The sequence below is a fragment of the Pseudorca crassidens genome, chromosome 9, assembly GCF_039906515.1.
Source record: "Pseudorca crassidens isolate mPseCra1 chromosome 9, mPseCra1.hap1, whole genome shotgun sequence".
Lineage (NCBI taxonomy): Eukaryota > Metazoa > Chordata > Mammalia > Artiodactyla > Delphinidae > Pseudorca > Pseudorca crassidens.
Window position 1 is genome coordinate 79035196 of NC_090304.1, and position 11843 is coordinate 79047038.

Below are 11843 nucleotides of genomic sequence, written 5' to 3' on the forward strand. Positions count from 1 at the left end.
TTGCCATTTAGGGATAAGCCATTCCCCTACTCATTTAGGTCTGAGATCTGGAAGGATTCCTTAACCTATCAATTCAGCTAGGACAAAGGTGGAGTTTTAAAATATAATTTGTACTATAACACATTTTTAAAGGAGAATTAAAAAAAAAGCTGGAGCAAAAAGACATAAAGAAAAAACTTCTAATCCATATTCAAACTGCACGATGTGTTTCGACTGGTTGGCATAATTCTTCATTCTTTCTGGAGAATGTCACCTTGAAACCCTCACTCTCAGGTCTTCGTCACCTACCCACCCCAACTCCCTCCTCTCCTTTGATTCACTTGCTGTGAAGGGGAAGAGTTGGAACAGAACAGATCAAGTTCCTCATCGGAGTGGACAAGAAACAACGAACTGAATTACAAAACCTGCATTAATATCACTTCATATAATCATGTCAGAGTCACAGGTGGATGAGCCAATTCTGAGGAACAGCTGGATTTTCCTGCCACTTCTGAAGGGTAAAGAGGTCTTTCTGCTCCAAAGCCATTCTAGCTAGCAAACTTACATGAAAAAAAAAGAATTTTTTTGCATACTATTGGCCAGTGGCTCAAAATACATCTTGTTTAGTTCAGCTCTTGGCAGAAGAAAACGTGGAAATTCATAGTTTCTTAACCAAGATATAGTACATATTGGAAATGGACACAGTCGTAGTATAGACATTTCTGAAGAAAATTACAAAGTATTCTAGTGCAAGAGGGCATTGAGTACCCCAATATAAATCAGAAGACTGTGAAATAGCTCACAAACAACCTCGTCTAAGCCCTCAAATGGTTGCTTAATGAGCTACTGCTCCAACAACAACAAAGTCCTTATAAACCTAAATAACTTGCATTAGAGATATCGTTGGCAAGAGATCCTTGCCTGATACCCATTGGACTTGCGATAAAATCCAGAATCCTGGGGCTTCCCTGGCGGCGCAGTGGTTGAGAGTCCGCCTGCCGATGCAGGGGACACGGGTTCGTGCTCCGGTCCGGGAGGATCCCACATGCAGCGGAGCGGCTGGGCCCGTGAGCCATGGCCGCTGAGCCTGCGCGTCCGGAGCCTGTACTCCGCAATGGGAGAGGCCACAACAGTGAGAGGCCCGCGGACCGCAAAAAAAAAAAAAAAAAAAAAATCCAAAATCCTGAACCTATAAATTAGAAGTGTTAAATTAATTAAAACAGGAAGCCATTAGATAGTGTGGCCCTAATGCCACGGTGGCCCATGTAACCAAACCCAAATCTAACCCTATAAATGCCTTAATGTTATGAAATCAAAATGCTAAACACAGCCAATCACAAACAGGAAACAAGGCTTTAAACTATACCCAATCAATAATTTTCTTACTTTTCTCCCGATTTTTCTCTAGAAAAGCCTCTCCCTGAGCTCCTGTCGGTGGAGCATTCCTAACCACTTCTGGTTTGATGTTGCCAAATTCCATTCGATTTTTGCTCTTATAAACTCTTAAAAAATTTAATATACCTGAGTTTATCTTTTAAGGGTTCTGGTTTCAGACTGTGGAACCAAAGGAGACTCCCTCCAACCTCCCCCAACACGCCCAGGAGCAAGAAGCAACCAAGCAGTTGTACCTGCTGAGCCCTTGAATTCCCTGCTTTCTCGATGCCTCTGGAGACGGTGGGTACATCCCTCTTGGATCCCAGCTCTGCAGCATTTACATTATCAGCTTCCAGAATTTATTCGTGCATTTCTTTTTCCAGACTGGGTCTGGAAACTGGCCAGAGTCGGACTGGGGTTGACTTACTGGACTGGGTCTGGGCTTGGACTGCGCCTGACTTAAGCCTCGGGTAAATAAAATTTTGTCCTAAGGCTGAACAAGCGAGTTAACCTTACCAACAAATATTTGGAATTCAGTGACCACAGTGGAGAAATTTTAACTTCGATAAGCTTGTCTCTATATGAGGTAACCTAGAGAAAATGAGGTCTCAGCCAAGCACTCACCATAAAGGGTACAGAGAAAATTATTTTTCCTCTGCTACAATTCCTGGTGACCAAGATGGGACCTGCTGGGACACCCCACTCGTTCCAGAGCCTGCAAATGGGATCCTGGGCAAAATGGCAGAAGCCAGCAAAGGGTGAGAATTCCTACCAAAGTCAGTTCTCTCAGATCTCTATCTGTGGTGCTTGGTAGAGAGAGGAAGGTAAATTTCATGCTGTTCCTTCCTTTCCAAATTCAGATTGCCAGGCCAAAAAGAAAAGTAAGAATTAGATCTTTGACATGTGACTCATGAATTTGCTTTCAGGTACTCATTGGTTGTCTGCGCTTTCTCTCCCAGGTACAGCTATTACCTTCTTGTCTGTTTTGTTTTGTGTCCTGAGAACTTGGCTTGACAATTGTCAGGTTGTGGACCCCTAAAATATGACTAGAGATAAATGTGGGTTACATCCTATTAGTGGCTAGATATGGCTGAACAGAAACATGCATTGTACCATATTTGCAGTTAGGGTCCTACCACTATTGCCAGCTCTCAGGATAATTGTCTAATCCATTTTTCCTTTGCCGATCTGTGCAAGTGGCTCTGGATATTGAGAGGATAGTATCTTTTGCATCCCTTTAGACCATTGGGAATGAAGAGGACATTGAAAAAGGTGATTAGAGGGCTAAAGACACCTGAAGCACTTAAGTTGGTGACAATTTTTCTTCCAGTGTCCTGGCTCTTTGCAATAATAGCAGAAATTAGGAGGGCTTTGGTTTTGTTTGGGAACCTTCATTAGCTGGAGTTGAAAATCAAGAATTCTAGCAGTCTTTCTTTTAGATGACTCATCTAAGGTGCGAGGGAGCTGATTTGCCAAATTAACTAAATCTGGAGTGGACATAGTTTCTCATTCCACCTTGGTCCTTTTAACTGAAAAAGAAAGACACCAGTTCAAAATGTTAACATGCATAGAGTTAAAGTCTACCCAAGTAGATTCAACATCTGAAGGAAGATGAGAATTTTCTTTGAAAAAAATCTGAAGTTGATTATAATAGCCATGAAAAGGTTCATCAGATTTTTGTGTGCTAGCCTGAATTTTGTTCCAATCAATAGGCTTGAGAAAAGCTACTGTAAGTGTTGGGTAGAGTTCTACAGCGAGTGTTCTAGACTCTTGCCAAAACTTAGGAGTTTGCTTTTTTAAATCACTTTCAGGAAGTTCCCATTGGGCAAGTTTCATCCAATGTTTGGCCTGACTCTCACCAACAAGCATGTAAACTAACTGATACAGATCTGAAAAACCAGGCTGGGAAGTCTGATAACTATGTTGACTTCTTCAGCAAACCTATAGGGTGGGGGTGATCCTTAGTTACTTTAGGAAACTCTTTAACTGTGGCTCACAATTTGGCCTTAGTCCAGGGAACATAAAAAACTTGAGGTTTGTTTGTATCATCAGAAGACTTAACTTTAAAGGGGCAGGTGCTGATAGGTTCAGAGGAGGAGAGAGTGTGGAAAGTTTTAGGAAAAAAGGGAAGTTTGGTGAGAGAATTGGAATGGAGAAGCAGAGGTTATAGGGGAGGTAGAGGCAGTGCAGAACAGGAGAAAGATGGAGCTGGAGGTGGGGCCTGAGCACAAGGATGGCTCCCACGCATCTGGATAAAAAGACTTGGGATGTTGGGGGAGGGAAAGAGCAGCCTCAGAAGCCATTTTGTCTTTCATTAACTGTTTGTTTGCCTCAGTTATTTAAAAATTGTATTTATCAGAGAAGAAATTTTAGACTTCTGATAACACTTGAAAGCCTCAAAATACCAATCGAAATAAGTATCCCATTCAGTTTTGACTATTTTGAAGCCATGGCTGTCCAATACAATTTTAAGAAAAGTAAGTTTGGGGAGTTCAAAAAGTTCCCCGTAATGGGCATCAGTGTTCTAAATTACTTTTGGTTAAGTAGGTCCATTTAGATAGAAATGTGCATGAGGGGGGACTGTGGTTTTAATTTATAAAACCAGCTGGGGTTTCTGAAAAGAGAGGGCATGCTCAAAACTTTTAGATAACTCGGATGCCATTTCTTAGAGGTTTTACTCTAGAGAAAAGCAAAGAAAAATCCTAAACTGCACAATTTCAATAGGTACAGGCTGGTTCCAAAGGAATCTGACCAAAGGCTTAGCAGCACATTTCCAGTAGGAACAGCCCAATTTCAAAAGAGTCAGTGCAAAGTACCAAATGAGTATTCAGAAAAAAGATAAAGCCTTTAACAGAAAGGACAAAACCTTCAAAGAAAAAAAAAAAAAGCAGCCTGGAAAGTTTTAAAATGCAAAAAGAGCCCAGCTCCAGGGTCTGCAAGAAAGCAGTGAGCTCAGTGGGCTCTGTGGGTACCAGCACCAAAGAATACCCACAATAACCAGCCTCAGAGTTATTGGGGGGTCTTCTCTGGATCCCACTCTCTGACACCAAGTAATGTTGACCTACACAATAAAACAGCCAGTTATTTTACCAGCAGAATGAGTTTATTTGAGAACAGAAAATAAAAATGCAATTTGGGACATACAATTTATGGTGGTGAACCACAGGCAAGTCTGAAGGGCAAAGGAGAGGAAAGTTCTTTTCTAGGAAAGGGAGAAGTGAAGGAGTTGTTATAAACAGAGAGTCCTATTATAGGAACTGGAAGTTTTCATTGGCTAAGCTGTGACAGTTTCTCATTGGCTGGTCTGTATCCAAGCAAGGAGAAATTCTTTCTTCTTCCTGCTGGACAGTAAAGTAGTAACCTTCTTCTTGTAGGAGACATAAAGGTAAGTTTCTTCCTGTTGGGTCTGCAACTGACATTAAGTGGTAGGGCGTGAGAGCTCCCCCTTCTGGCCTCCCAACTCCATTCTAAATGAGGTTTCTGTTTATTAATTTTCCTAAAGAAATTGAAGGTAATGTAGTTGAATGGATAGGTCAGCTTCATTGTCGTTTAGGTTGCAACCCATTCTTTGAGGAATTGAAAACAACTGTATTTTTCTTACAGATCAAGTCTTTACAAGAACAGAAATGCAGCTCTAGAAACAATTAAAAGCTCACCTATCTTTTTACCAATCGCCAAACATCCCCTATTCACGTCAAAAGACCTGTAAGTATTGTAAAATTCTGGATTTAGGATCAAAAGTCCTTCTTGAAGAAACTTGCATTCATTCCCTGTATCTTCGAGACGTAAATGTTCTACCTGTTCTTCTCTAGGAACTGAGGGCCATCTCTTTGAAACAGAAACTTCAGAGAGGTAATTCTTATAGGAAAAAGAAAAAAGAAAAGAAAAGAAAAGAAAAGGAAGGAAAAAAAGGAGGAAGGCCATTTGGAAACTAAGCAAATGAAAAAACGGAAAATCTTAACACTCTCCACAAATATTAATAAAAAGTTTGTGCCATCTGAGCTGGTAAACTTAACTTATGCATCTGCCAGAAACACAATTTGGATCCAACCACTCTTTTCTAAACTTGTGGGTTTGTATTATTATACTATTACCAAAAAGCTGGCTTCGCCCCCTGGTGGGTGTCAGCCAAATTGCACAACCAAGTCAAAGATCAGGAGAAGGAAGGTTGTATTACTTGCAGCAAGTAAGGAGTGGACCGGGGATCTTTCCCACAGCAGTGTCTCCCTGCACAGCAACATTGGGGAAGTTTTAAGCTAAGTGTACATACATTCTCATGAGGGGGTTTGAGCAGAGGAGAATTCAGTATAGAATTAGGGCAAAGTTCGACAGAGTCCAAGCTCTAGTTGATTGAGTTCAGAAAGGGTCAACATCATCATTCCTTAGGTTCCGCCTGATCTGGTGGTTGAGTGTTCAAGGGCGTCTGAATTCTGTGAAACAGCTCGAAAATGTTCTTCAGGTTAATCTTTACCATTGTGGAACTGGGAGTCTTTACAAATGATTTATTATCTTTGTTATTGTTACTTCTGTTGCCTGATAACAGTCATCTGTTCCTGAATTATTTTGTTCTTTTAAGATCATTAATTACCGAGACCTGTTCAAGAACAAGCGTTGTGGCCAGGCTTAGATCACAGCATAGCTTAGGCCAAAAAATAGCTTTTCTTATGTCAAGAAACCCATGTCTGGTTCTCTTTCTCCAGGGACCCCTACCCTATCTGCTTCTTGGTAAAATTTTAGAACCATAAGTTCTCTGTTTTTGCCTCTCTGTATGTTTATGTACGTCTATGTATGTATCAGTCTGTGATAGTTTTCTACTTCCAAAAGTATTGACAAAGTTAATTTTTAAAGTATTCTATTTAGTTGGCTTAAAGACAAAGCATCTCTATACATCACGTATACTCTCAGAAATATAGAAACTAATCCAAATGCTTTTCAGAATTAAAGACGATTCCTACACTAAATCTCTCAATAGTAATTTCATGTCCTTTATGCTGTAACAGATGTGTAGATGGAGTACTATGGAAACACAGAAGATGAAAACATCTTCTTGGCAAAATCCAGAAAAAGTGAACTGCAGAGGTGATATTTGAGAAAAACCTCAATATACAACTAGAACATTTCCAGAAAGCTAAGTGGTAATGGGCATTTGAGGCACGAGACAGATTTTATAAAAGCCTAATGCCAAAAAACAGCCAAGAATGTTTCAGAAACCATTTGAAACTTTATGTAACAAGTTTTTATGATAGATGATGGGATTAGAGAATGGGAGAGTAGAGTTGAAGGAGAGATGAGGTTGAAGAGCTTAAATATTCAGGATTCAGTGTTGCAAGTAAAATAAACTAAAATTAGTTTAAGCAAAAGGGAGAATGGACAAAGGGGTAGGGGTTTATTACAAGGACACAAGAGTATCTCATAGAACCCAAGGGTAGGAATGACACTGGGTGTCAAGAAACCCTGGAATCAAGATCAAGGTCAGGAATTAAGGGAGTACTCCATTTCTAATACTATCTCTGCTCCTCTCTGGACACGTGCTTTATTATACTTTCTAGTTAATCCCAGGTCTCTGTGAATGTATCCATGTGGTAGGCAGAAGCTGACCGGTCACATATGTAACACTTCCAGCCACTTCAAACTACAATTCAATACCTCAGCAAAGAATACCATCTGCTAAATGGAATCAGGTATCTTTTCTTCATTCAACTAACTGTACCCAGAGGCATGAGGGTTTCAAGGTAGATGTCCACTACAAGAATAGATTAGTATAAGGTCCTGGGAAAATGTGCATATCCTGATGAAAACAATTCAACTTTATTTTGAAGGGTAAAAAAGAGTAAAGGCAAAGATTTTCAAGCAAGAGTCAGATATGATCGCATTTATTTTTCAGGAGGACCCTAGTGGTGGTTGGATATGACTAAAAGAGAGAACAGCAACCAGGTTTACTTTGTTTACTATTGTATCTGCTGCACCTGGCACAGTTCCTGATGCATAGGAGACTCAATAAATATTTCCTTGGTAAATGGATAAAGAATGCCTTAGGCTTTTATCCTGAACAACAATGGAGAATGGTGTCATTTATTCAGATAGGGCAGATAGGGAAGTCTGGGTGGAGGTGGGGGTTTGGCTGGAGAACGGACAGTAAATGTGTTGGGGGTGGTAGTGAAGTGACTTTTATGTATCAACTTGACTGGATTAAAGGATGCCCAGAGAGCTGGTAGAACATTATTTCTGGGTGTATCTGTGAGGGTGTCTCTGGAAGAGATTAGCATCTGATTCAGTAAACTGAGTAAGAAGATTCGCCCTTACCAACGTGATTGGGGTCCTAACAGGACAAACAGGTGAAGGAAAGATGAGATTCCCTCTCTCTTCTTCAGCTGGGTCGTTCATCTTTTCCTGCACTCAGACATTAGAGGAAGTGGTTCTTGGGCCTTCAGACTTGAAGACTTATACGAGAGACACACCCCTACCACGCCCCTTCTCGGGCCTTCGGTTGAGGACTGAATTGTACCATCAGCTCTCCTAGCTCTCCAGCTTTCAGGCAGCAGACTGTGGGACTTCTTGGCCTCCATAACCATGTGAGTCAGTTCCTATAATAAATCTTCTCTTTTGTATATCTCTATATAGCCTATCAGTTCTGTTTCTCTGTAGAACCCTGACTAATACTGGTGGGCCTGATAGACTCTCAGGTGGAGATTTCAATTAAGCAATTGGATGTTTAATTCTGGATCCCAGGAGTGAAGTTTTGGCTGGCAAAAAACGTGAAAAAATGGAGGATTCTATCAAGATCAGTGATATTAGTGACACTGACTTCTGTGACAAATCTATAGGATTAAAAAAAATAGTTTATTTTTCACATGTATAAAATCCAGTGAGCATTCTTGATTGCTGGTTACTCCTCCAAGTAATGATTCAGAAATGGTTGCTCTTTCCATCTTGAGGCAATACCACCCCCTAGAGCCTCTGATATCTCTCCTAGGTCTTGTGTATTCAGCCAAATGATTGAAGCGAAGAGAGAGGATTATGTAGGAAGTGTTGAAAGGCTAGGCTTGGCAGTGGTATATATCACTTCCTCCTATATTTTATTAACTCTTACACAGTAATGTGGACCTACCTAACTTCAAGGGAGACTGAGAACTTCTGGCCTAGCTGTATGCCTAGGAAACAGGAAATGTGTTTGGTGAGCAGTTTCTACCAGAGCATGGATCATACTTAGAGTTTGAAATCACCTCAAGAGATGCTATAGAAAGAAGAGAGCACAGGGCCAAAGGCAGAGCCTTGAGACAGTCCAACATTTAAAGGGCTGGTAAAGGAGGAGCTGGCAAAGGAGACTGAGAAGGAATGCCAGTTTGAGAGAAGTGATGTCATCTGCTGGAAGAGAAAGTGTTAATTGGGGAACTAGCATTTCACTTTACTAAACTCTTTGAGGATCTGTATTGTAACATTTAAAATATTGTTTTGAATATCCTTAAGGGTAGGTTTATACAGAAAAAAAAACTATTCAGAATTTTATTTTAATTTTTATAATCTATATTTGGTTGATTGAAGTTTGAAATTTAAAAAAGAACTTGTTCTTTCTTAACTTTAGTTTCAGTATATATATCTTATTTAATTAATAAATCAAGTAAATTTTAACAATAACCCTGGAACCTTTCATAATTTTAGTCTTACTTTACACAGTTAAATACTGTCAAACATTTTAAACAGCATTTATACATTTAATGTATTCTGTTAATTTTTAAGCAATTCAGTCACCTGACAAACCTTATCAAGTACTTAAAATTAATTCTTATAAGTCTAAAAAAATTTAATTTATAATTATGGGGAATATTAACTTCTTTTACATATTTCAGTAAAACTGCATATAAACATAGTAAGTAATTTCAATTTAAAACCCAAAAGATTAACTGAATTACTCAATTATATAGCTTATATTAGAATCAAGTCTAATCGAATAGGCCAAATTCTCTTAAATATCACACAGCACAGTTTTGAAATAATAATTAATGGAAAAATGAATAATGAATTTGATTACCTAAACATTTCTATGTTTAAATCTAAATATTCTAGAGGTAAAAATATGCTTTCTCACAAAGGAAGTATTGGTGCCACGGCAAGGAGTCTTCAAGGATACTCTCTTACATGTTTGGTATATTTACCTGAGATACTGACCAGAGATGCTATGCCTGTGATGCCCTATTTGTAGTCACTATATCAATTCACTTAATAGTCTTGTAGGTCTAATAACCAACAGAGATTACATGCTTGGGTTTAGATTTGACTTAATTTTTCTTCTCACAAGACTCTGCAACCTCACTCAGGTGGTTACATCACTGGGTTTAAATTTCTTTTGGTTCTTATGTTATTTCAAATTCTTCCTACATAGGTCTAGAGAACTCTGATCTTAATGGAAACCTACACTTTGGTCAGGTTTTTCCCATTTGGTAGAAACAGATTTCCATATGGGTGTAGATAACTCATGGCTATACAGTGCCAAGGTGGAGTCCATCTCACTAATAAAAGAGAGAGAGGGAGAGAGAGAGACCGAGACAGACAGACAGACAGACAGACAGAGACAGGGAGAGGGAGAGAAATAGAGAGAGAGAGAAAATGAGGAGCAAAGAGAATTGACCACTGTCTTGGTAACTTTGCGAAGAGCCTTTTCTGTGGAGTTGGTAGAGACTATAAAAGGGGTAAAACTGAACAATTTACCTATAATTGTGTATGTGAGCACCTGAGGTAGATTTAAAATCAAATATGTCTGATTTCAAACCCATGACTTTGAAAATATGTACTTTGGCATATTTGTATGTGTGAATGTTTGTGTCTTTTCAATAATATTTTTTGTTAATATTTTCAAAGTGAACACTCTCAATGAATGTAAGATACCACATTTCAAAAACTAAATTTTTGTTAATGTATTGTTTTGGTTATATTTGGGGCCTTTTAGCATCCTTTAGTTTTAGAATTTTCATCTAGTTTTTTTGTTCTTTTTTTTAATGGTGGTAAGAATATTTAATATATCTGACCTTTTAACAGATTTTTAAGTGTTCCAAACAATACTGCTATCTATTCTGCACAATATTATCTGTAGACACAATGTTATGCAGCATATATCTAGAACTTATTCATCTTGCGTAACGAAAATTTTATAGCCCTTCATTAGCACCTCCCTGGCAACCACCATGCTATTCTATGCTTCTACAAGTTCGACTACTTTAGATACTTCATATAGGTTGAAGCATGCAGTATTTCCCTGCTGTGACTGCCTATTTCACTTAGCATAATGTCCTCAAGTTTCATCAATGTTGTCACATATTGCAGGATTCCCTTTTTTTTAAGGCTGAATAGTATTCTATGTTATGTATACCTACTTTATTTAAAAAAACTCCTTTCATTGGTTGATGGACATTTAGGTTGCTTCTACATCTTATCTTATGTGAATATGGCTGCAATGAATATGGAAGTACTAATATCTCTTCGAGTCCTGCTTTCAGTCCTTCTGGATAAATACCCAGAAGTGGGACGGCTGGATCACAAGGTAGTTCTTTTTAAATTTTTGAGGATCCTTCATGCTGTTTTCCATTGTGGCTGCACCATTTTACACTCCCAACAATAGTGTAAAAGACTTCCAATTATTTAGAAAACAGACAAAACCAAAATCCCAAAACACAGAGTTTTTAGTTTCTAGCTTAAACAAAGAAACATCCCACCAATCAACACTCCTCTGCTCTCCCAATAAAATTACATTTAATTGAATCTTTAGTTTACCATTCTCCATATTTTCTCAACAACTCTGAAGAAGATATTTCTTTAAACACTTGCTAATTTAATTCTCTTTAGTCTAGGTCTTAATAATGTATTTTTTCTCAGAATTCCCACTACAGACCTTCAAAACTGTGACCTTTGCCAATAGTTATTCCTAATGAGCTTCTGGCTGAGCTCTTCCTTTTATATTCCAAACAAATCTCAACAATTTTTACTTTATCCTATCCTAATCACACTCACCTTGCTTCTTACCCACCTAGAATCACCAGCGTTCTGTGATTATTCTGCTGTGTGTGGAATAGAATGGCCCTTTCTACTTCATCAGACTGGAGAATACCTTTTCATCTTTCAAGTTCTTTAAGGGCCACTCTTCCTTTTGAATGTTTATTCATAACAAAATTCCTGGTGCTACTTTCCAGGACAGATTTCAGCTTTGATCCAATATATTAAACTCTCATATGAATCAGATACACATAGAAATTTTTAGTATGCTTAAGAATGAAAAAATCTATTTTTCACATCTATTCTTTAAAATATTATAAAGCTACTAAAAACAATAGAGGAAAAACTTTATGTACTAACATGAAAGTCTGCATTATTGAGTAAAATAAACATATTGTAAAATTATAGGCATAAGTACAAAAAAATTCCTCCAAAAACACCAAAAGAAAAAGTCAGAATACCCAACAGAAAATTGGACAAAACACTTGAACAGTCACTTCAAAGAA

General features: G+C 38.4%; 1 long non-coding RNA gene across 1 annotated transcript; it reads left to right on the forward strand.

Moving 5' to 3' along the window:
• Positions 1-4989: 4989 nt before the first annotated feature.
• Positions 4990-8695, forward strand: LOC137230790 (uncharacterized). The gene is made up of 3 exons (XR_010946250.1): positions 4990-7365; positions 7725-7925; positions 8448-8695. It is a non-coding gene; the product is annotated as an uncharacterized lncRNA (long non-coding RNA).
• The last annotated feature ends 3148 nt before the right edge of the window (positions 8696-11843 follow it).